At 39.7% G+C, this 24,636-nt stretch overlaps 1 long non-coding RNA gene across 11 annotated transcripts in view; it reads left to right on the top strand.

Annotated features, from left to right (window-relative positions):
• Window positions 1-24,636, top strand: part of LOC111559434 — a 464,969-nt gene that overhangs the window by 80,310 nt on the left and 360,023 nt on the right. For all 11 annotated transcript variants that reach the window (XR_006593861.1, XR_006593869.1, XR_006593870.1 and 8 more), the window contains 2 exons: window positions 4,450-4,537; window positions 5,457-5,547. This is a non-coding gene — a long non-coding RNA (uncharacterized LOC111559434). The remainder of the gene's footprint in view (window positions 1-4,449; window positions 4,538-5,456; window positions 5,548-24,636) is intronic.

Here is a 24,636-nt window from a genome sequence, read left to right as displayed (position 1 = left end):
GGGGCACTTGTACCCCAATGTTTATAGCAGCACTCTCAGCAATAGCCAAATTGTGGAAAGAGCCTAAATGTCCATCAACGGATGAATGGATAAAGAAAGTGTGGTTTATATACACAACGGAATACTACGTGGCAACGAGAAAGAATGAAATATGGCTTTTTGTCACAACGTGGATGGAACTGGAGAGTGTTATGCTAAGTGAAATAAGTAATGAGAAAGACAGATACCGTATGTTTTCACTCTTATGTGGATCCTGAGAAACTTACCACAAGACCATGGGGGAGGGGAAGGAACAAAAAAAGAGGTTAGAGAGGGAGGGAGCCAAACCATAAGAGACTCTTAAAAACTGAGGACTTTCCATATGACTTGCATTTGTCTTTAAGGTGGGATATTTATTTATGCAACTATTTGTGCTGCTCCGTGGCTTTAGCATAAGGCTATTTGCAGAGCACACTAACATGGAATCCTCCACGTTAGAAATTCATTCTATGTAATGTGGAAAGAAGGTCAGCCAAATGTCAATGGTTGTGGTCCTCCATTCTGCAATGGAAGCCCTCCTGTCCCATAGCATTGACCTATTAACTCTCTTTTGAAAAGAAGCCATTTATATATATATATATATATATATATATATATATATATATATATATATATGCCATTTATATATGTATATCTCATATGTATATGTATATATCTATCTCCTATGTATATGTATATATCTATCTCCTATGTATATGTATATGTATACACACACACACATACATATGATATATAATAATTTGCTTACAGATAATGCTGCCCTTTGTATCCACATATGGTTTTGAAAGAAACTGGCCTTTTCCCAGTTCTTTTCACTCTTGCCATGGATATTTCCAATAGACAAGAAGGCTATGAATCTGGAAAACCCCCCTTTTACAGAGAAGAAACACTCAGGCTTTTTTTTAAAGATGTGTTAAAACCAGACTCATGCAGTTGGAAGCAATTTTAATCATCATGTCAATTAAATGATAGCATATCATTATCTGTAAGGATGGAATGTGTTTCATGGATTGATGGGTAGAAATTCCCTGCAATAGTGCTCTTTCCTTAAGGACCCCGTGCCTTTATAGGGTCACTTTCTTAAATGTTGCCTCCCTGTTCGTTAATAATGTACTCAAGATGTCACTCTGTGGCCTCGTATTTTACTTTTTCTTTCAATTCTTTGGTATCAGAAGCTACTGAATCTGCATCTTGTTTTCTCAGATACCATGTGTGAATAGCTGTTGGTGGCGGTTTGTGTTATACCCATCCTAGGGAATATGTCCACATTTTAAGGCAGGTGAGAGAAACTTCCTGGCAGGTCTAAAATTGTATCTATATAGTCAGTGACGACTCTTCATAAGCACAGGCTCACCTCCAACAGAGGTGCAGTACAACACAAAGAATATTTCTCTCCCAACCAAATAACCCTTATGGTGGTGGTCTCAAAGTAGAGCTCCTAAGTCAGCAGTTATCAGCTGTGGTACTTGCTAGAAATATAAACTCTTGGGCTTAAACACAGACCTACTGAATGAGAAACTATGGGGATGAGGTCCAGAAATCTGTGTTTTAGTAAGCGCTCTTGGCACTTCTGAGGCCTGTTAAACTTACACATCCAGTTTAGTAGTATTTTCCTCCAAGCTCTGTAAGCAGCCTGGATTTTGCCACCCGTCTCCCCAACTAGACTGAATTCCAAAAGAGCAGGGAGCTCATCTGCTTGTTTATCATGAAATCCCTGTCTCCAGCAGTAATTCCAGGCACATAGTAGGTGTACATTATGCATTTGTTGAATGTCTGAAGGAATGCGTGAGTGATTGGCTAAGCGCTTCCTCCTGTCATGGTCTGTGGCATGAAGGCCACGACACTCCCAGCCCGCTCATACAGGGAGGTTAGGGGGTCGCATAGGGTTTCTTAGGAGCTGCGCTGCTTTGTTTTAAATCTTTGCTCCCTCATCTGTCAACAGTATATCCTTTGGCAAGTTGCTTACCCTCTCTGCCTTGGTTTTGTCATCTCTAACATGGAGATGAAAACAGTACGTCAGCTTCATATAGGGTTTTTTTTTTTTTGTTCTTTGTTAGATGAAATTACTTGTGGTGGTGGCGTTTGTTATTGTATTACCACTGTGATTCTCCCTTCCCAAGTGGCAGCCAGGCCGCTCTCCACCCAACCTGCAGAGTCTCTGACAAAGGTCTGGATAGAATTTGCCGTGCCCCTTCAACAGCATCGTATTAGGAGGACTAGATCCTGCAGACATCATCCCAACTCCTAGCTTTATCATTCTCAGGATTCATTGCATCATCTATTACTTTGATTAATATTTACATTGAAAATAATGCATTGCAGGAATACTTAAATGGACTCTCATAATCTGGTTACATACACAGTACTGATGATCTGATAGGTTTTCTGATGGCACAGCTTCTCTCCAGTCTTTCCATACTTCTTGACGCGGGCCTTTATTTCTGTTACCTTTACCAGGACCTCAAATGGTTGTCATGGTTAAATCATTAAAATACAAACAAGTTGTTGTTTTTTCTTCTAGTTCTGCCACATGCAGTAGTGTGCTATTTATTATCTGCTCTGACTAATCCTCATTTCGTTTTTAATGCTCAGCATTTTCCTTTCTGTGGAGAGCCATACATTGGCAGGAGTTCAAGGAAAGGCTGCAAATGCTTCATAGAAACTATTTTAATCCCAAACAGTTAATGTTTGGAGAACAGGTTGAAACATATGTAATATAGGCACCAAACTGTAGGCAATTATCTCCAAAGGGCAATAGGGGACAGAGAATAAAGGCCATGCTGCCCTGAGGTTGAGGGTGAAAACCGAAGAAGCACCTTCCTTGGCTTTCCAAGGGTCACAGTGTCAACTGAAGAATGAAATGATGAGACAAATGGAACAGCTTGATAACACCCAAATGGGTGTATTTATTCACACAATTCAAGCCTGACTACTGGAGTTCTTATCCTGTCCATTGACAGCCATTCTGAGCATTGTAACAAGATCCAGAATCCGATGTCTGGAAATTCTTAATGATACTCTGGACAAAGTGGATGAGAGGTGACAAGCCAGAGGGAATGTATGCAGAAGTTTTGGCTCAAAAACCCTGTGACTTCCAGCAGCGGTTCTGTGTGTTGGTTTCATCAATTTGAACAACAGAAAGATAATAGCTGCCGCCTAATTTTCTGAAGATACAAATGGATGTCCCAGAGTTAGAGTTATGTTCTGTTTGAATAATGCTATTTGTGCTGTTCTTCAAGCATTGCGTGGGACATGACAAGCTGTCTCTGGTCTTCTTTTCCATGGTTTCATCCTGCCATTTAACCATATGTATTCACACACACACACACACACACACACACACACACACACCCCATGTAATCCCTAGTAAAGCACTGTGTGTTATATTGCTGCTATAAGGCAGCATTAATTATTATTCAAAATCCACCATGCAGCTTTATACAGTGTGATTTTCAGAAGGGAAGAACAATGTCGGAAGCATAATGGCACCTTGCAGGATCAGTTAGGGGGAAAATATGAGCTAAGGAGGCGGAAATCCTTGTTTAGACTTACAGAGAAATAATGACAAGCCATGAAAAGTTCCACAGGCCTTTGTAGCACTGAAATCTTTCCTCTAGGACCAACTTCTATGAAAATACACTACGCCTGGAATTTGCCCTGTCAAAGCCAGACATATTTTTTTAATTGAATCTTGCTCTGAGCATAGTGAATTTTTTTTCCCCATCTGTAATTTGCTTTTTATGTGAATGGAGAGATGTTCTGTTTCTCTTCTTTGGAGGATTGTCATATTCCTGTAAAAACAATCAATGTTGGGCCATTTATCTCTTGCTTCATCAAACTGTGATGTGGGCTGTAAGTACGTGTACGTTCGCAATATAGATTTTTTATTTCTGTATTTTATAGTCGTATTATTGGCGAGTGGCTCTCATTTATTTTCCAGAACATTTCTAGGCTGATGACAACTCTTTAGTCTTTGTTTGTTAACTGTGTCCTGTCTGTCTACCTTTTCATGTAATAATTGCTTTCAGGGAATGAAACAGAAATGGGGTATTGCTTTGTTTAATATTTTTCAAATCAAATACAGCATAGCACAACCATCTGTGAAAATACATTTCAGCTTTCATCAAATTCTGCCAAGGCTTTTTTGAGGATTAATAATCCCTTCATGTGGGCATGCTTCTATGGCTAATGTAGTATTGTTGGGCAGAGCCTCAGTTATATTTATGTTCTGACTCAGGTAAAAAAAAATAAATAAATAAACGGACTTGTTGAAGGGAGAAAAAGTTCAGTTTTTTCACTCCTAAATATGTGTTGCTTGCAGAACAAGTGCCTTTGGAATGGAAGATATTGTTGAAAGGCTTTTCTTGGTGGAAAATGTGGAAGTCAAAGCTATATTCATTTTCCTTTTAGGTGGAGTCCAATTCTCAATCGATGGAAGGGCCCCTTACAGAGCTCCACCCGTATTAGCAGAACATGGACTGCCTGATGCCTTTTAAAGGTGATTTTTCTTTGGCTGATATGGGAGAAAAGGGCTTGTGTCTCAGCTGTTTTTTTCTCAGCAATTGTGACTACTGTCCTTTCTGCCCATCTTCACGTTCTATATGCCGCTTGTCCCCCCTTTCATTTCCCAAAGCCCCACAAACCCAGAGCTGTTGCAGGGAACAGGGTGAGTGAGACAGGCTGTGGCAGGGACTGCGAGATAGTATAGAACGTTAAGACACTAGAATTTTATTAAGACACACCACTATCTTTCAAAGTTTCTTGGCAACTTCTTCCAATAGGAATTTCTTACAGGCCGTTTGGAGACTCTTGTCCCCAGACTGCCACAAGTCTCTAAGTATTTTCACAGGAAACAGAACATACTCAAATGTTATTGATTAAGTCATTGACCAAGTGTAAGGAAATAAGCTATGTTCAGTCAGTTCTGTTATAACACTTGTTTTGAAAACACAGATTTGTTCCAATGCCATTGATATACCTTGGAACGATTTGGATGTAGTTTTTTTGTTTGTTTGTTTGTTTGTTTTACTTACTTACTTATTTTGAGAGAGAGACAGACAGAGAACACAAGTGGGGGAGGGGTAAAGCGAGAGAGAAAGAGAGAGAGCGAGAGGGAGAGGATCCAAAGCGGGCTCTGCGTTAACAGGAGAGAGCCCGGTGTGGGGCTTGAACTCACGTACCGCAAGATCATGACCTGAGCAGAAGTCTGTGGGCGTAGTTTTGCATTTGCTTATGTGTGATGTGATCCATGAAAAGCGTTTGGTGAACCCAGAAATCTGCACCCGGTTGAACCAGACAGTGTAGGAATACACACAATGCACACCCCCTCCCCAGACAGCCATGATCCTCCTCAGTTCACCACAGCCGCACGAGCCACACCATGCCCATCTGGTAAGGCAACTTTCTTTGCATTTCAGATAAGCTTCCTGCTGCCGCTTTGCAAGGGTTTACAAGCTGCAACCCTTATGAAATGTACTTCCACAAGCACGTCCCAAGGTCTTGTTCAAGGTAAAAAGGCAACATTTATTGTCTTTATGTGTTTCTTAATTGTGTAACAAGTGTAACACCGTCAACCATTTTTGTTGGGTTCCTCTGTTTTTAAGTGTCATAGGTACAGTTTGTGTGGCTCTAACCCCATTTTCCCATAAGCTCCTTGGTATTGTTGACAGAAATTTGCAGAGCATGATGGTTTCGAGAACACCTACGTTGCTTATAGCAGAAGTGACTATCTTGAAGCAGCACTTCTATGGCAGGGAAGAGCAGGGAGCTGTCACTGCTTTCAGGCCTGAAGGACAAGGACAGAGAAACAGACTCTGCAACCCAGAGTGGTTGCGGGTTGCCTAACATCTGCTAGCCAGAGGCCTAGCATAAAGAGAGGCTGGGGAATAAACACCCTGGACTCACTCTCCTCCCACTCTCCAGTCTTTGGCAATTACCTCCCATTAATGGGCCGAACCCAATGGGAAGCCAGTGGGTTAGGGAGTCTGTTTATTGCCATCCGTGGAGTTTAAACACAGTGCATAGAGCAGGGCTGAGGGATGGATCTGAAGGCATCATCTTGCCCAACACCATTAGGGAAGTTACTTTTTCAGGAATTGTTTTTATTTTATTACGTAAATCCATTTTATTCTTCTCTTTCTGGATGTCTTAGATCTCAGCCAGGGCTTGAGGAGATTCATAAAGGTGTTTTTCTAAACAAAGGAAAAGTTTCTGCCAAAAAAGAATCTGCACGCCTTTTAGTCAAACCCGTTCAAGCAGCCAACTTAGAAAATAACATGTTTTCACACACACACCCCGCCCCGCTTCTCATTATATATGCACTCAGAACTGTGTTCATGGTCATTTCCATGTGAACCCCTTTCTAAGGGCAAACATGTTTTCACATTTAACGCTTGAATTTTGCCCAGCTTGGTTGGATACTGTTACATAATTCGCTAACTTTTGTGCCTGGTCAAGAAGAGGAATACTAAAGGGATGGTGTAATTCACTTGCTGATATACTGCCCTTCAATTTGGAAATTGATTTTTGTTGTAGTCCCATTACAAGACAACTGGCCATTTTCCAGTACTGGAATGGGGGGAAGGTGGCTTGAAATGAGTCTCTGTAGTGTGTCCATTTCCCAGATGTCCCAGCTTGATCTGAAATTCGGAAGAGACCATGAGCTCACAGCCTTAAGGGTAATTATGCAACAGGATGTTCGAGCTTAAATGAATCAATTTGTCATTGACTAGGGTAGGGTATGTCTTCCCTGCCCAGAAACAGCCTGCAGACAAGAGGAGATGTATTTCACGTGGTCCTATAGAGTTCAGATGTTTATTGGAGAAGAAAATATAAAAAATGTTAAACTTCAAAAGAAGGGTAAACATACATCTTTTTAAAAAATTTTCTTAAGGTTTTCTTTTTTTAAAAAAATAAGAGGCTCAAGTTTTATTCTTCCATAAGTAAAGTTTATTGCCACATTAGCCATAATTCACTTTGCTTCATGCTAAAGTGAAGTGGGTTGCTCATACTGGTTAGCCTTTCACTGGGGAAGGAAATTTGATGCTATTGATAATGTTGACAGGATAATGGAGATGAAAATTTAGATTCTCCTGCAGGCTCATGTACTTTTAAAAATGGAGATATAATTCATCCATCAGAAAATCCGTCCTTTTGAAACATACAATTCAGTGGGTTTTAGCATATTCACAAAGCTGTACAGCTATCACCACTGTCTAATTTCACAGTATTTTTTATCACTCCCCAAAGAAACCCCATATTGGTTAGCCATCACTCTCTATTCCTTCTACCCCCCACCCCTGACAGCCATCAATCTGTTTTCTGTTCTGTGCATTTACCTGTTTTGGACATTTCATATAATTGGAATATTGTCATCTGTGGCTTTTTTTTGCATCTGGCTTCTTTCACTTAGCACACTATCCTAAAGGTTTATCCTTGTATAGCATGTTTCAGGACTTTGTGTCTTTTTATTGGCACATAATATTCCAGTACATACCGCATTTTGTTTATCCATCAATCAACTGATGGGCCTTTGGATGTTTCTACTTTTTGGCTATAGTGAATAATGCTGCTATGAACATTCATGTACATGTTATTGTGTGGACATATGTTTTCATTTCCCTAGTGGTAGAATTGCCGAGTTATGCAGTAACTCTAAATTTAAACTTTTGGTGAACTGCCAGACTGTTTTCCAAAGTGGGCACAAAATTTCACATTCCTAACAACAGCATATGAGGGTTCTGCTTTCTCCATAACTTTGCCAACAGTTGTTGCCTTTGTCTGTTTGACTACAGACATTTTAGTGGGTGTGAAGTCATATTTCATTGTGATTTTCATTTGCATTTCCCTGCTGGCTAATAATGTTCAACATCTTTTCATGTATTTGTCGGCCATTTGTGTATCTTCTTTGGAGAAGTGTCTACTGGGATCCTTTATCATTTTCTTATTGGGTTATTTGTTATTTTATTGTTGTATTGTACCTGTTCTTTATATATTCCTTATGAGTCCCTCATCAAATCTATGATTTACAAATATTTTCTATCATTCTATAGGTTGCCTTTTATATTCTTTATGTATCCTTTGAAGCACAAACGTTTTTAAATTTTTTATGAGTTCTAATTCATCTGTTTTTCTTTCATCACTTGGGATTTTGGTGTCATATCTAAGACAACCTTGCCTAACCTAAGATCATGAAGATTTTTGCCTATATTCTTCTAGTAGTTTTATAGTTTCATCTCTTATATCTAGGTTTGTGATCCATTTTGAGTTATTTTTTTTCATTTTGAATTAATTTTTATGTATGATGTGAGGAAAGAGTCCGACTTTATTCTGTTGCATGTGGATATCAAGTTGTCCTGGGAACATTTGTTGAAAATACTTTTATTTTCCTATTGAATTGTCTTGCAATACTGTTGAACATCAATGGACCCTAAATGTATGGGTTTGTTTCTAGACTCTTAGTTATATTCTGGGCTCACAGACATTGAGAACTAGACGGGCCCTTTCAGATCACGGAGTATAGGAGTCACACATTCTGGTGTCTGTCAAGTGCAGTCAGGCTTCATGAGTAAAGTGTACCAGGTGTACTTGGGGAACATGGGCTTTACCCAGTGGTTGTCATATGGAAGTGTAAGATGAGGTTGGTTGTATCTTTTAATTTTTCAAAAGAAACCAGAAATTGTGTTTCTTCTTCTGGCAAAATGTCTTGAGTTATAGCCAAGCAACTCATTTAGTTAAAAAAAAAAATGCTGACTGGCCATAAGAAACATATCTTTAGGCAGAACTTGGCCCATTATCCACCAGTTTTCAACTGAAACACTTCAGCCCTTGCCTGGGTCTCAGTTTAGGTGGATAATTCTAAGTTGCATTGTTATTTGTGGCAAATTCAGATCTAGAAATTGATATCGATGCTTTCTACTTCCTAGTTGAATATTACTAATATACTAATATCCTAAGAATTCATTATTTTTCTAATCATATTTTCTTTTTAATGTTTATTTATTGAGAGAAAGAGAGAGAGAGAGAGAGAGAGAGAGAGAGAGAGAGAGAGAGGCAGAGAGGCAGAGAGAGAGAGTCCCAAGCAGGCTCCATGCTGTCAGCAGAGAGCCTGGATTGGGGCTCAGTCTCAGGAACTGTGAGATCATGACCTGAGCGAAAATCAAGAGTCAGATGCTTAGCTGACTGGGCCACCCAGGCTTCCCTCTAATAATATTTTCTTATTACCATGACTAGATATTATGTCTTGTTTTAATTAAAAAAAAATCCCACAAATACAACCAACCAAACAAAGGACCCCTTAGAGACCTAAACACATGTTTAGGTGGGAGCTATGTTAGTAACTGTTCTCTATTGTAATCATTTAAAATAAGATATCTAACCTGTTTTCAGAAGTGCAGTATAAAGACTTTGTTTTTTGTCTGATCATAGACAAAAAAGCAATGCACAGCGCTTATCCCCAGGACTACACACACACACACACACACACACACACACACACACACACACCGTCTCTCCTCACAATGAATGAGGCATGCCTCTGAAAGTCTTGCCTCAGTTGTCATGGCTGTAAATATACCACATGTGGAAGGATTAGAACTCATTGTTCTCAATTTTATCTGCTCTGTTTTGTGTTCAAGGCCTTTGTCAACAACAGGCATTTCCTTCCCTGAGATCCTCTCAATGACATATTTTCTGATTCCAATAATGAATCCAGGAGGGATGTTCCCAACTCCTGTGCCAGAATCTGTTGAAGAAACGTTAGTCTCCTGCAGTATTAATGCATGCGTTTCCCAACTTTTTCACATTTGATTCAGTTCAGCAAATGTGTGATGAAGACAGATGTGCCAAGAATAATTATGGGACTACTAACATGAGTTAGAAGTGTGACAGTCCAAAAGACAAACTAAGCAGAAAGAAATCTGTTATAACTAAAGCTGAAGACAATAGATTGAAGTGGAATATGACAATGACTTCCCGATGGGGGAGCTACACAAGACTTCACACTGTATGGACATTTGTACATCCAGGGGAAGTGATTCACACACACCAAGACAAAAATGTGCAAATACACCGAAATTCAGGATTAATGGATTGCGTCTACGCTAGGTTAAATCTGGCCAAAGATTAAGGAACAATTCAGTCATCCTGAATTTTTAACCTGCGTATCATCAGCCTCCAGATGTTTGATATTTAAATAAAGTGATTGGATAATTGATGGAATTTTACTTTTCATTTAGTAATTTGGAATAGTCAATAATATGCAGTCTGCCAAATCTTTAGAGAAAATTTTGTTGCCCTCCTAATTTATTTCCAAGTGGCAGGAGAGAATTTGAAAGTGATCAAGAGGTTATTTGGGGAAAATTAAGTATAACATGGTCAACTCTTCTTCACAATTACCGTGGGTTAATATGTATATGACAAGATGCTTTTACTACTTGTTAAGATTCTCACTTTTTTTCTTTTCTTTTTTTTTTTTTAACGTTTATTTATTTTTGGGACAGAGAGAGACAGAGCATGAACGGGGGAGGGGCAGAGAGAGAGGGAGACACAGAATCGGAAACAGGCTCCAGGCTCTGAGCCATCAGCCCAGAGCCCGACGCGGGGCTCGAACTCACGGACAGCGAGATCGTGACCTGGCTGAAGTCGGACGCTTAACCGACTGCGCCACCCAGGCGCCCCCTCTCACTTTTTTTCTTACTTTGCCAGAGGACCTCATGGTTCTTGAACTTTTGGGGAAAGACCGTGTATTAGTCTGAGACACATTTGCCAAGATGGGATTAAATGAGCAAGGATTTAATTAGGGGAAACACCTGGGATGGAGAATGGGATAGGAACTGGTAAGACTGGGAATGCCATCGGATGACGAAACTGTCTGCCCCAAGTAAAGTGAGGGGGAAGGGAATTTGATGAAAATATATTAGATTGCTGTGCTGTCTCAGGAGCTTTGGCAAAGCCACTGAGGAGTCCTTGAGCCAAAGGTGGCTGTTAGATGGGCCCCGTATCGCCCAGTAATAAAGTTGCTTTAGTATCCCCACCACACCCAGATGGTGGGAGCAGCCTGTGGGAAAAGTGAGGGCTGGGTGCAAATGTGGCGGTAGATTTCAGACTGTAGCCTTCAGGTCTTCACTTAATTATACCCCCTGGAGTTTGAAGGCTTTAAAGTGCAGTTTCATGGCAGACAAAAATGGTAATTTTGTTAGGTTATAGATTAGCTGTAATAAGAGACCCCAGAATATAGTGGTTTCAACAAGACAGGGTTTTATTTATCTCTTAAATTGAGGTTTCAAAGTGGATATTGGGGATCCAGGCTCCTTCTATCTTGTTGCTCTACTATCCAGGCATGTTCCCTTTATTCCCATAATGAGTGGCAGCCCAAGATGGCTCAGCAGCATGTTGGCATTGCAGCCACTGGACAGGGGAGGGAGAGGGGAAGGGCGGGAAGCACCTTTCCCTTAAAGGGCACGAGCTAGAAGCTGGATACCTCCCGTTCTGCTCATATTTTATTTGCCAGAACTCAGTTATATTAGTTACCTGTGGCTGCTGTAACACATTACCACAAATTTAGTAGCTAAAAACCACTGAAATTTATACTCTCACAGTTCTCTGTTTCCGTGGCTGAAATGCAGGTGTCCACATGGCTGCACTCCTTCTGGGGGCTCAAGAGGACAGTCTCCTTGCATCTTCCACCTTCTGGTGACTCCTTGGCTGTGACTGCATCACTCCGATCTCTGCATGCTCACATCACCTGCTCCTATTCTGCATGTAATCTCCCTCTGCCTCTGTTTCATAAGGACACTAGTGATTGCCTTTAGGAGCCACCTGAATAAGCCACAATACTCTCTTCACCTCAAGATCCTTAACTCAATCACATTGGCAGAGTCTTTTACCATGTAAGGGGACATTCGCACGTTCCAGGGTCTAGGACCTGGATATCCTGGGAAGTCGTAATCCAGACTACCACAGTCCTATGGCCACACTTAGCTTTATGCAGCATCAGAAATAATAGTCTTTTGTGGAGTGCTATATTCCTAACACAAGTTAGCATGTCTTATTACTAAAGTTAGACTGGGAATGGGTATAGGGTTCCAATCAGCCATCCCTTCTTGAGAAATTTCTTCAAATTAATGTGGTTTGAACCTTAGAGTAAAAAACTTCACATCATCAACTCTAAATTATATAATTTTGGGAGTATTTGAAATCCAAGACAAGTTGGACTGGAAGGATATTGTTTTTGCCTGACCACTGTTATGATGCCTCTCTTGCTTTTTCTGGTGATAGTGCCCTAATTTCTAATTTTCCTTTGAGTAAGTGCCTCCTGCCGGATTTCAGTCCATGTGCTGTGGGATGCATGTACCCTCGATCTGGACAATTTGCATTTTTTGTTGGTTCAAATCTGGGTATGAAATCCACAGGGATTCTCCAAAGACCATAGGACTTACAGAAACAATGGGGAAAGTGGAGGTCTCTTCCCAGTGGGATTGCTGAGCTGATAGACGTAAGCTAGAACTGCCGATAATTCTCTTCTTTGCACAGCGTGTGACGAGCCTGCCCAGGAGCGCAGTCAACCCGAGGGAAGAGGGATGTGAGGGAGGGGGAGAACCGTGTTCTTGGTGACGTCATTTGAGTGCCTGTGTCTAGACACACCTGAACCAAATATACCCCTGGACCTTTTATGGGAGTCCGTTAGTGAGTGGCTCCATCCTAGCCCCGCTTTTACCTGTTCTTTTGCCACTTGGGTTGGGTTCTGTCCCTTGAAACCGAGAGGCCTGACTAACGCAAAGTTGAAGAAAGTGCATCAAGTTGTAGGCAAAGTCAAGGCTAAAATTCAGATGTCCTTCCTTTTGAGCTGCTCTATTGTGGTGCCTTTCCTTCTTCTCACATAATGGCTGTTGACCAGTTTCTTTTGATTCCACTACAAAGTGGAAGTCATTTAGTCCCTTAGTCAATCTTGATTTAAAAAAAAAAAATGGCTTGAGTTCTTACGTGATTTCTTCTCATCTGGCCTACAAGCTTCAACAGCTTATCAAAGGAACATCACTGACAAATAGAATTTGTGACAACATTGAATACCCTGGTTTTGGTTGGGAAATAAGGAAGGAAAAGAGGGTAATTTCAAAATGCCAAGAAGAAGTAAGGAAGAGATTGATGACCTTTTTTGTTGTTGTTTCCGGCAGATTTATAATGCAATAAAAAGTTTGTTCTGCAATCATTTAGCCCATGTGGTTGATATTAGATTTTTCAGTCAAAACTGTTCATGTCTTCAAGAGGGTCTGAAGCTTTTTATTTAAGTGAAGGATGCTGCTAAAATGTTGAACTCAACATTCCCCCTGAAGTTCTTTCAAGACTATTATGAATAGTCCAGTTTTAAGAAATTCCAGATGAATTGTGCACAGCAAGATGAAAGACGGAGCGTACAAGCATCTGTGCACAGGAATTATGCAGAAGTATGCAAATTTTAACCCCAGTGATGATGGAAATGTTAACCTTATGTTTCAGTAATAATAATAACTACTCTGATCTAATGGTGAGCTAATAGGTGCAAAGGGCACTTGGAATCGAGAATTAATAAGAAGTAAGAAGGCTCCCCCTGTCCCCCCACCGCCGCCCCCGATGACATGAGGTTATTTATCTGAATACCTTCTTGTTCAGTGCAGTTCACCATAGAAACAAATATTAACAACGACATGTTCATGGCACAGGTACTTGTCATTAAATGTAAACCTGTTTTATAAAAATTTGATCCTTAGGCTTCCATAAAACAGGATGCTGATTTATTTTTTTAGAAGCTGAATCCTTAAACTAAGAAACCTATGGCAGTGTTAGAATTTGGTGGCAAGCATATGTCAAGTGTTCCTGTGTTGGGAAGGGAAGGGAAACTCATGGGCCTGAGACAATGCCAAGGAGAAGACTCCAGATCTGGGCCAGTGCTCTAAAGTTCTAGAAATAAGGCTAGCTGCCACTCATTGAGTACTCACTATGTGCCAGGCACAAAAAAGCACTTCGTAGTTACAGTATCATTAAAACCTCAGAATAGCCCTATGGGTTAGGGAAAACAGAGGGTTCCCTAAAGTTTCAAAGCTGGAAAGAGGTGGAGCAGAATCTATTCAAGTCTCTCCAAGCTGGTAAACACTCTGCTGTGAACACTGTGCTGTGTTGTGGGTACCCTCAAACCTCACCCTGTAACACGCAACATGTCACTGGTGCTACATGTTAACTGTTATGTATCCACAGTCTGTCAGGCCAACTCTGAAATATCTTCTTCCCTTCAATTAAAAAAAATTCTTGTAGGTGGTTAAAATCACTTTACTTTGCAAGTGATGCATAAATCTGCAAAAAAATAAAACTTTGCAGGTAAGGGTAGAGTTGGCTTCGCTATCACCACTGGCGTTACTCCTTTCCTGGCTTGATACTGGGACTCCATGATGACCAGTGCCTAAGACTCACCCTGCCCATGTTTGGCAGCCATTTCTCAGGAAGAGAAAGTGTAGAGAAGATCTCCAGGGGAACTCTCGCTAGGTCCTGTCTTTCTCGGAGCCTCTTAGCTTGTTCTGACATCCTCAACATGCCCTTTTCATCTCATCGTCCAGTATAACTTCCAGCTCCAACCATCATGCTGACTTTTGCTAATAGGGTTGAAGAAGAGGGTAAGGAGAAGGCATGCTCATTCTCTTTAAAGACTTGAATTGAAAGGTACATGTATCTCTTCTGCTCACATCTCCGTTGTTCAAAGCAAGGTCACATGGCTGTGTTCCCTGTGTGTTTGTATATAGTTATGGCAGATATTGCGAATAGTTTCCCAACATCCATTCCTCACTCTTTTCAGTAATGGACTCTACAAATTTCATCTCACTCTGGTGAGATTCTACATTGCCCAGCCTCTCTTGTGGCGGTACTAGGATCTGGCCTGCGCTCTCCTGGCCTGATGAATAGGTTTCACAGCTGACTAGGCATCTGTATGGCTACCCTGGAGATTCTATAACTCATATCTGCTTACAAATTGGACCTACTCCTCAAAAAGTCCTGGAACAAATTGAAGGAGGGTAGGATGGAAAATGTAGGACAACTGAAAATCTCTATTACATTTAGTTTAAACATATAGAATGCAGGGCCACCTGGGTGGCTCAGTCCATCTGGCATGTCTGACTCTTGATTTCGTCTCAGGATCATGACCTGAGTTGGCTGTGAGACTGAGGCCCGCATCAGGCTACATGCTGAATGTGGAGCCTGCTTGAGATTTCTCTCTCTCTCTCTCTCTCTCTCTCTCTCTCTCTCTCTCTTTCTCTTTCTGTCTCTCGCCTCCTGCCCCTCTGCTCCTCTGCCCTGCTCATGCATTCTCTCTCTCTAAAAAAAAAAAATGAAAATAAAAACAAAACAAAACAAAAACCCCATATGCAATGCAGCTAAATCAGTGCTCAGAAGGGAACGTTGTAACCTTAAATGTACATGTTAAAAAAGAAAAAGCAATAGAAAAGTAATGTGCCCAGAACTCATGAGTTAGAAAAAGAACACAGTAAACCCAAAGAAAGTAGGAAGGAGACACTAATAAAGATAAGAACAAACATCAGTGAAACAGAAAACAAGTAATAGAGATGATCTGCAGAAACCAAGTATGGTTCTTTGAAAAGATTAATGAAGTCGACAAGCAATAAAGAAGAAAGGACACAAAACATAACTGAGGGCAAAAAAGGGACATAATTATATAATGGTGACTTAAAATATTGTAAGAGTTATTGTGAATAACTCTATGCTGATACATCTGATAATATCTAAAATTATTATTTCTTAGAAAATCTATCCATTGCCAGTGTTGATTTCAATGGGGATGAAGGACTTATGAAGCTGCGAAAACCCTTGATTCGGGAGTCAAACATGTATCCACTCTCTCCCCTCCTCCCACCTCCCCTCACATCCCACATGGATTTTAAGTCAAGTTTTACCACCCCGTCAACAGAGTAGAGAACTTGTAGCTTCCGTGAATTGTCCAACACTCCAAATCCTGTTTGGAGGAAAGCATATTCTCCCTTCCTGTGGCAAACTTCCTAGGTCCCCTTCTTAAGGACCAAGGCATACATTCCCCTAGACGCTGGGAGTGGTGGCTGCAGACCACTCATAGCTAAGTCCCTTTCCAAGAATGTCCCCTGGGCCCACATCCAAGACTGGTAGATGCAGTAGGTCAAGAGCCCAGCCCCAGTGAATTGATTTAAGACAGCTTGGAAGGACGACCCTAGTTACATTGCTGAGGCTTCCTCAGGAGCTGCTTTGCACTTCTGCTCTGGCCCCTGTCCTTGCCCCCATAGGAATTGATCCTGAGAGCCTCACCAGTAAAGTTCTTGCACGTAAATCTCTATCCCACAGTTTAATTCCCAGGGAATATGGTCAAAGACAATAATAAAACCAGACAAGGATGGTATGAGAAAGTAAAATTATAGGCCTCATTTAAAAAATACATTATGATGAGGTTGATTTTTCTCAGGACTCAAGAAAGTATAACATTTGAAATCTGGTAATATACTTAACTACGGAAGCAAATTAAAGAGACTCTATGATTGTTTCACTAGCAAAGAACTCATACACTTCCACTCCAAGTAATGATAATTAAAAATACATATTACTCCAGTCTCATCGAGAGAAAAATCTTCAGAAAATTCCAGTTGAGGGGGATCCTATAACACACCTAACCCATTGTCCTTGAAATGGCCAAAGTCATCAAAAACAAAGAAAGTCTAAGAAACTGTCGTAGCCAAGAAGAGCCTAAAGAAACATGATTATTTAGTATGTGGTACCATGGATGGGCCAGAAAAAGGACTTATGTAAAAACTAAGGAAATCTAAATATCCTTTAGGTTTTAGTTAATAATAAAGTATCAGTATTGGTTCATGTAACAAATGTATATTACTATAATAATGTTTTAATAATAATGCCCATCACCCAATTTCCCTTCTGCCCCATCAACCCTCAGTTTGATCTCTGTATTTAAGAGTCTCTTATGGTTTGCCTCCCTCTCTCTCTGTTTGTAACTACTTTTTTCCCCTTCCCTTCCCCCGTGGTCTTCTGTTAAGTTTCTCATGATCCACATATGAGTGAAAACATATGATATCAGTCTTTCTGTGACTGACTTTTTTCACTTAGCATAATACCTTTCAGTTCCATCCACATTACTGCAAATGGCATGATTTCATTCTTTCTCAATGCCAAGTAGTATTCCGTTGTGTATATAAATCACATCTTCTTTATCCATTCATAAGTTGATGGACATTTAGGGCCTATCCATAATTTGGGTATTGTTGATAATGCTGCTATCAACATTGGGGTACATGTGCCCTTATGCATCAGCATTTTTGTATCCTTTGGGTAAATTCCTAGTGGTGCTATTGCTGGGTCGTAGGGTAGTTCTAATTTTAACTTTTTGAGGAAACTCCACACTGTTTTACACAGTGGCTGCATTTATTTAAAAATATATATATGTTTATATATATATGTTTATATATATTTTTTCCCTTGGACATTATTTGCATTTAATATTAAATGGCTATTCTTGTCAAATAAATAAGACAAGAAAAATTAAGACCTAAAAAAATTAAAAAAAAAGATATACATAGTAGTGCTATTACTGGGTCATAGGGTAGGTCTAATTTTAATTTTTTGAGGAACCTCCATACTGTTTTCCAGAGTGGCTGCCTTTCTTTTAATATATTTATATTTATATTTATATTTATATTTATATTTATATTTATATTTATAAATCAATGTTTTCTTTGGACATTATTTGCATTTACTGTTAAGTGGCTATTCTTGCTAGATAAATAAGACAAGAAAAATAAAGACCTAAAAAATTTTTAAAAAGACATACAAAAACTAAAATGGTAGATAGAAATTTATTGCTTGTTTGCATATGATTGTCGGCATTGCAAATATAAAAGAATACAAACTATATAAGCAATAACTGGAGACTTCAGCAAGATTGCAGGATACAAAATCAATATACAAAATCATATATACTATTCTTGCTTTAGCCAGTTAGAAAATGTGATAATAATATCCCACAATATCCCACACACAAATCCATAAAAACTACAGAATCCTTAAAGGCAAACCTAAGAAAAGATAGAGAGACCTTTAAGGATGAAATAATTTAAAATTATTGAAAGATATAAGAAAATACTGTTAGAAATCATATTCTTAGATGGTAAGGCTCAGAATGATATCTATATCAATCCTCCTCAAATTAATTTCTAAATTCTATTTAACATAAATTCAAGACCTAAAAAAAGATTATTAAATTCTTATATTTAAGAAGGCTGTGCCACTTATGCCCTACCTCCTTTTATTCTTTCCTTTCCTTTCCTTTTTTTTTTTTTTTTTGAGAATGAGAGAGAGCATGTGAGCAGGGAAGCAGGGAAGAGGGGCACTGTGAAAGTGAGAGAGAGGCAGAGAGAGAGAGAGAAAGAGAGAGAGAGAGAGAGAGAATCCCAAGCAGGCTCCATGCTTAGCACAGAGCCCAATGTAGGGCTCGATCCGATGACTCTGGGATCATGACCTGAACCGAAATCAAAAGTCGGATGCCTAACTGACTGCACCACCCAGGTGCCCCATACCCTACCTCTTATTAACATCAAGCATATATTTGATATGGGGTGCTTTTTTTTAAGGTGCAAATAGATTGTTACTAAGAAAGTGATCTCTCATTGCCACTGTAATTGTTTCTAAATAACATGTAAATATCTGTGAAAGCGTGTTTCTCAGATCCCTAAATTCATTGTAAGTTTCAGGCTAAGTGTTGAGAAATTTGACTTCCAAAAGATAAAAAAATAATAGTTTTAAAAAATAGTCATCATTTAAAAAAAATGAAAAGAAAAATCTTTTTAGGTCTATGGGACAAATAAATTACAAACTTAATAGCTAACATTTAGAAAGCACGTTTTATGTGCTAGCCTATATGCTTAAAGCTTTGAGTAGATTTTGTCATTTAAGATCTCAAAATAATATGGCATTTTTATCTCTTTTTATTGGTATGGAAATTGAAATTCAGAAAATTAGGGAACTCATAAGGTCACCTAACATGTAACCAGTGGAGAAGATGTGCTGGTGACCAGAGCAACTGAGAAGAAATTTGATCCTTTAGGTTCCAAGTTGCACAGTCTGTTAACCATACATAATTCCTCTTATATTGTTTGCATTAGAAAACAAGAGCGATTGGGAACTGAGGGACTTTTATTCTGGTCCAAGTTTTATAGCGATATACTCAGGACGTTAGTTCTCAGTTAGTTTGTTCCCGAACAAATACATAATTGAGTGCCTAATAAGTGTAGGACGCTATTAGAAGGAGTGGTAAGCACATGGTGCCTATTTTCCAGGACTCTGTAGTCTTTTAATAGTAGTGACATTGGGCTCTGGAGAGACATCCGTGTAAGTTGTGATTTTCTTTGCGCACAAAATCTAATATGATCATCTCATTCTGAATGGTTAATATTTCTTTCTCTTGGTAGTGGCAGAATTGAAAATTCTCGAGGCACTTGCCATAGAATATATTAAGCATTCAAGACAGATGCACTGGTAATTCTGCTCTAGGTACATAATTATCACAAGGGAATTATTTTATAAAGCATGGATGTCAGCAAATATATTTTTGAACTAGAATTGAGTATGAAATCTTCAGGTTAAAACATAGTGTTGTATTATTTAGTGCCTTCCATTTTTAGAGAGTGAGAAATGTAGTTATTTAGACTTTTGACAGTGTGGATGTACTTTAAAATCACTGTGACAGGGAATTTTATTCTAGAATTATCTTTTGATACCAAAAAAAGAAACACACATTTGAGTTACTTACATATCTGTAGACCCAGCAAATTATATGATTTCTTCATCCTAGTTAAGTCAATCCCAGTCGTAATACACATCATGCATTTGAGGGGTGGTTTCTTTCTCCAAGTACTTATTACGAGGTTAGCTCATCCTTCTGGCCAAAATTATTTTATGAACTTCCTCTAAACAAAGTGTTATTTTGCCAGGTCAGTCACAGGCCACTGCTTGGTTATAGCTCAGGATAGGAGGTGGCAATTACTTTTCTGACCAGGCCCAAGACCATATTATAGACACCATGTGTCATATACTAGGTCAGTAGTTCTCAACAGGGGTGTGATTTTTTCCTGCTAGTGGACATTGAACAATGTCTGGAGACATTGATAATTGTTGGCACGGCGGGGTGGGAATGCTAATAGCATCTGGGGGAATAGAAGCCAGAAATGCTCTAAATATCCTAAAATGCACAGAATAGCCCCACAGTAAAGAATTAATCCAAGTAAAGAATTATCTGACCCCAAATGTCAATAGTGTCAAGGTCAAGAAACTCTGTTCTAGAAGGAAAACATGGCACAGTCAGTTAAATAATTTTTTTTCTGTTACCATATACAGGGAATACGTAAGAATACTTAATAATTTTAAATTTGTGGTTCAAGTTATATAATCCCATTCAGAGAGAATCCATGACAGGCTAAATATGTGGGAGAAACTTTCCTAAGGTATTTATCCTGGCCGTGATTTTTGGCCATGACATTTTTGGCCGTGACATTTTTGGCCGTGACATGGGGCCAACCCTAGAACCAGTTGCCAGAGAGCAAGATTTTCCTGCACCCTCACTTTTCCACTCTCCTTCTCTTTTTCCCAACTGCACTTTTGTCTATTTAACACAACTTTGTCTACTAGGACTTTCTGTGATGATGAAAATATTCTCTATGTGGCCCTTCAGTATGGCAGCTGCTAGCTACAAGTGGCTATTATGTACTTGAAATGTCATGAATGGGCCTCTGGAACTAATCTTTAAGATTTTATATGATTATAATCAATTTAAGTAGAAATGCAAACAGCCGTATGTGGCTAGTAGCTACCAAAACAGACAGTGCAGATTTCACATCCTCTCACCCACCATCGCAGGTCATATCTCTTTCTGGGTCTCACATCAGGAATGGATTGTCATTGTTTCAAGCTCCCTCACATTTTGCTTCTGAATATTTGGAGAGGGATATTTGGACTCTGAAAGGGAAACTAGGGAAAGAAATTCCTAAGTGACTTGACCTCCAAAGACGTACCAGCCAGGAAAAAAAAAAAAATCTGAGTTTAAACTCCAGAAGTTAGGCTCTTTCAATTTACAAATCTACACGATACAAAGGCTGGTGTCCTATATGTATATCCTCTCCCTTAAAGAGTGCCTCTCTCTGTCCTAGACTTAAGATATAGTGATGATACCTTTTTCTTAAAGAGAAGAGTAAGCCTTCCAAGGACAAGAGACTGTCATTTCAACAGAATTAATAAAGGGTGTTGTATTTTTTCTTCCCCTGTCCCAATGAAACTTTTGTTTTCAAATTCCCTTCCTCTCCTGCACTCCTCCCTTTCCACCTGCCCACCTTTCTCTCCCTTTCCTTCCCCATCTGCTTTCCTCACATCTCCTCACCCCCCCTCACCTCTCTCTCCCCCTATCACTTGGATTTCAAACCCTCTACAACCTGGCCCATGACGATCTCTTCTAAGTTAACCAAGGAACTCATTAAATATTCATTGGGATTCCATATCTATGCCTAACTGGCCATCAGGAAAAAAACCTTTGTAACTGACTGTGCTATCTCCCTTCACAGGATAAGACACATATATAGTTAGTCTGGACTATTTGTTTGGGTCCTCTGAAAAGCAGGCACTAGGACAGGATTAGATGGGCAAGCACTTTACTGGGGGGAAATACCTGTGAAGGAAGAAGCCAGAGGAGCCAGAGGAGGTGGAAAGCCATCGGACTGTGTGCCATCTGACCCTGTAAGAAGGGAAGGAAGGAAGCCTGCATAGGAAGGGTCCAGACTTCTGTGCTCTTCAACATGGCTGAATGGGAATCCTTCAGCCACAGTTGCCCATCAGACGAGCTTCTATCTCCCAGGAACAAGTATGCCTCAGTTTCCCTGCTGTGCTCAGTCATTGGCTGGAAGCCAATGGGAATAATGGCCTCAGTGCAATGCATGGCAGATCATAGATCCAAGGCTACGACCCATGACCAACTGTGATTCCTGCAGTAGACCTGAGAGGTAAATTCTCATGACCAGCATATCTAAATCATACTTAAATTTTTCCAGGCTTGGTGAGAAAGGACAGGGCCCCTTATGTCATGAGCTGTATTTAAGTAGTGCCCCATGACTGGCCTGGTCAAATGCTAGTTTGTTTAAAGGAAGCTTATGGAATATTTTTGCCCAGTCTCCTTTCCACATTGCACACTATTACAGCAATGAGGTGTTCTCACGTCTTCCCAATCCTTACGCTCCTCTCACACATGTATTCTTTTTGCCTGGAATGAGTCTTCTCTAACCAGTTCTCCAGATCAGTTCCTTCAAATTTCCACTCAACTGCCTATCCATAGGAGAGTATTCCTGAGTCCTGGACTAAGATAGACCTCAAATCTCTCTGGAATTCGAGCCTAACAATCCTCCTTCTGGATTCTTAGTACTTTTTCACATTGTCCTTTTTGTCTCATAAACATTTGATATGTGAAGGCATAGACTGTATCTCTTTAATTTACCAGAGCCAGGCAGAGAGCCAATTAATACTTCTTGAATAAATTAATACTTTGTCTCAGATATGCTGCAATGAAAAAGATGAATAATGAAGTCCTTGCTTTCAATATGCTTAAAATCTAGTATGGGTTTCTCAGCAGAAGATGCTGTAAAAATATTGGAGTTAATGAAATATCTGAATTAAAGGGTTTTTCAGAAGATTTGAAGCTTCAGGTTTCTAGGTCAAGGATCAATCACCAGAGGATGTTACATTAAAGTTTTACCAAGCTGACTTTTATAATAGATAGGACTAATGTTGATGAATGCTCTGTCTGCATGTAAACGAATACTCCTAGGAGGAGTTTTAAATGACATCTAGGAAAATGATCTCAGTTTACACCCTTCTAATTTGGCATTTGAAGTCATTTTACCAGCTTTAGAATGAAGATTGTCTTTGAATTTTCTATGAATGAAGAATTTGCTACAGCAGTGAAGCATGTGTATATGATGGTGGGATATCTATGATTTGTAGAGTTTATGTCTGACCAGTATGCTTTTTCATATGCCTATTTCCTAGAAAGTAACTTTTTTTTCATTTATGGCATGCCATCCCATATGGTTCTGCTAGGAATGACTTTATCTTTAGCATTACAGGGATTGGCAGATAATACTATATTTTTATTTAGAATTAGTAGACTTACTACATTCCAGGCACTGTTCTAATCACTTGAAGTATACTAACCTTCTAATTCTTATAATGACAGCATGAAGTACTTTTATTATTGTCCTTAATTTAGAGATGAGAAAACTGAGTTCCAGAGAAGTTGATGAACTTGTCCCGCATGGTGAGTGACAGAGGTAGGATCTGAACTTAGGTTGGCGAGCACAGTGTAATCACCACACTCATCTGCCTTCCGTTCTTTAGGCTGCCATGTCAGAACTTCTCTTCCTAGGCAACAGTAGTTAATTCAGAAATGGAGATGTGGCTCCTCTGGGAATTTTGCTAACGCTAATAGGAAAAAGATGGCACCGTCGTTTCTTAAGGGTCTTTGGCTCTAAGAATGATGTCAGTCCCAAGAATCCGTGTTTATCACCAAAGAAGAGAGTTCATCTCAGAGAGGACACAGACAGGTGAGGAAAGCAGAGCTGAGGACGGAGAAGTGTTAACTAATGCCTGGTGATGGCATTTGAAAATCCTATATTATAACTAACTGTTCTGAATCTTTTCAAATAGACATCAAGTAGAGAGGTTAAGTATAATGAACTTCCCACTCTGACTTATGCCCATCATGTGGGTTTAGCAGTTATCTACATTTCAGCAATATAGGTATACCTCGGAGATGCCACGGGTTCAGTTCCAGGCCACCACAATAAAGTAAATATCACAAAAAAAGTGAATATTGCAAGAAAGCACATCGAATGAATCTTTTTGTTTCCCAACACATATAAAAGTTATGTTTAAGCTGTGCTGTAGTCTCTTAAGTGTGCAACAGCATTATGTCTGAAAAAAAAAAAAACCAACAAACCAATGTATATACCTTCATTAAACAATACTTTATCTCAAAAAATGTTAACCATCACCTGAGCTTTTAGTGCTTTATTAGTCTTGCTGGTAGATGGTCTTGCCTCTGTGTTGATGGCTGCTGACTGACCAGGGTAATGGTTCCTGAAGATTGGGTTGGCTGTGGCAATTTCTTAAAATAAGACAACAGTAGGGGCTCCTGGGTGGCTCAGTGGGTTAAGCGTCTGAATCTTGATTTCGGTTCAGGTCATAATCTCACAGCTGTGAGATCAAGCCCCCCCATAAGGCTCAGCATTGAGCACAGAGACTGTTTGGGATTCTCTCTCTCTCTCTCTCTCTCTGCCCCTCTCTTGCTCATGCACACGTGTGATACATGCACAAGTGCGCGCGCTCTCTCTCAGAAAAAAAAGACAATAATGAAGTGTGCCACATTGATTGACCCTCACAAATACTTGCTCTGTAGCATGTGATAGCACTTTACCCACAACAGTGCATTTTTCAAAACTGGAGTCAGTGCTTTCAAACCCTGCTGCTGCTCTGTCAACTAAGTTT

This window comes from Felis catus, chromosome A2 (assembly GCF_018350175.1).
Source record: "Felis catus isolate Fca126 chromosome A2, F.catus_Fca126_mat1.0, whole genome shotgun sequence".
Taxonomy (NCBI): Eukaryota; Metazoa; Chordata; class Mammalia; order Carnivora; family Felidae; genus Felis; species Felis catus.
Note: the sequence above shows the minus strand (reverse complement) of the source record. Positions and strands in the feature narration are given on the sequence as shown.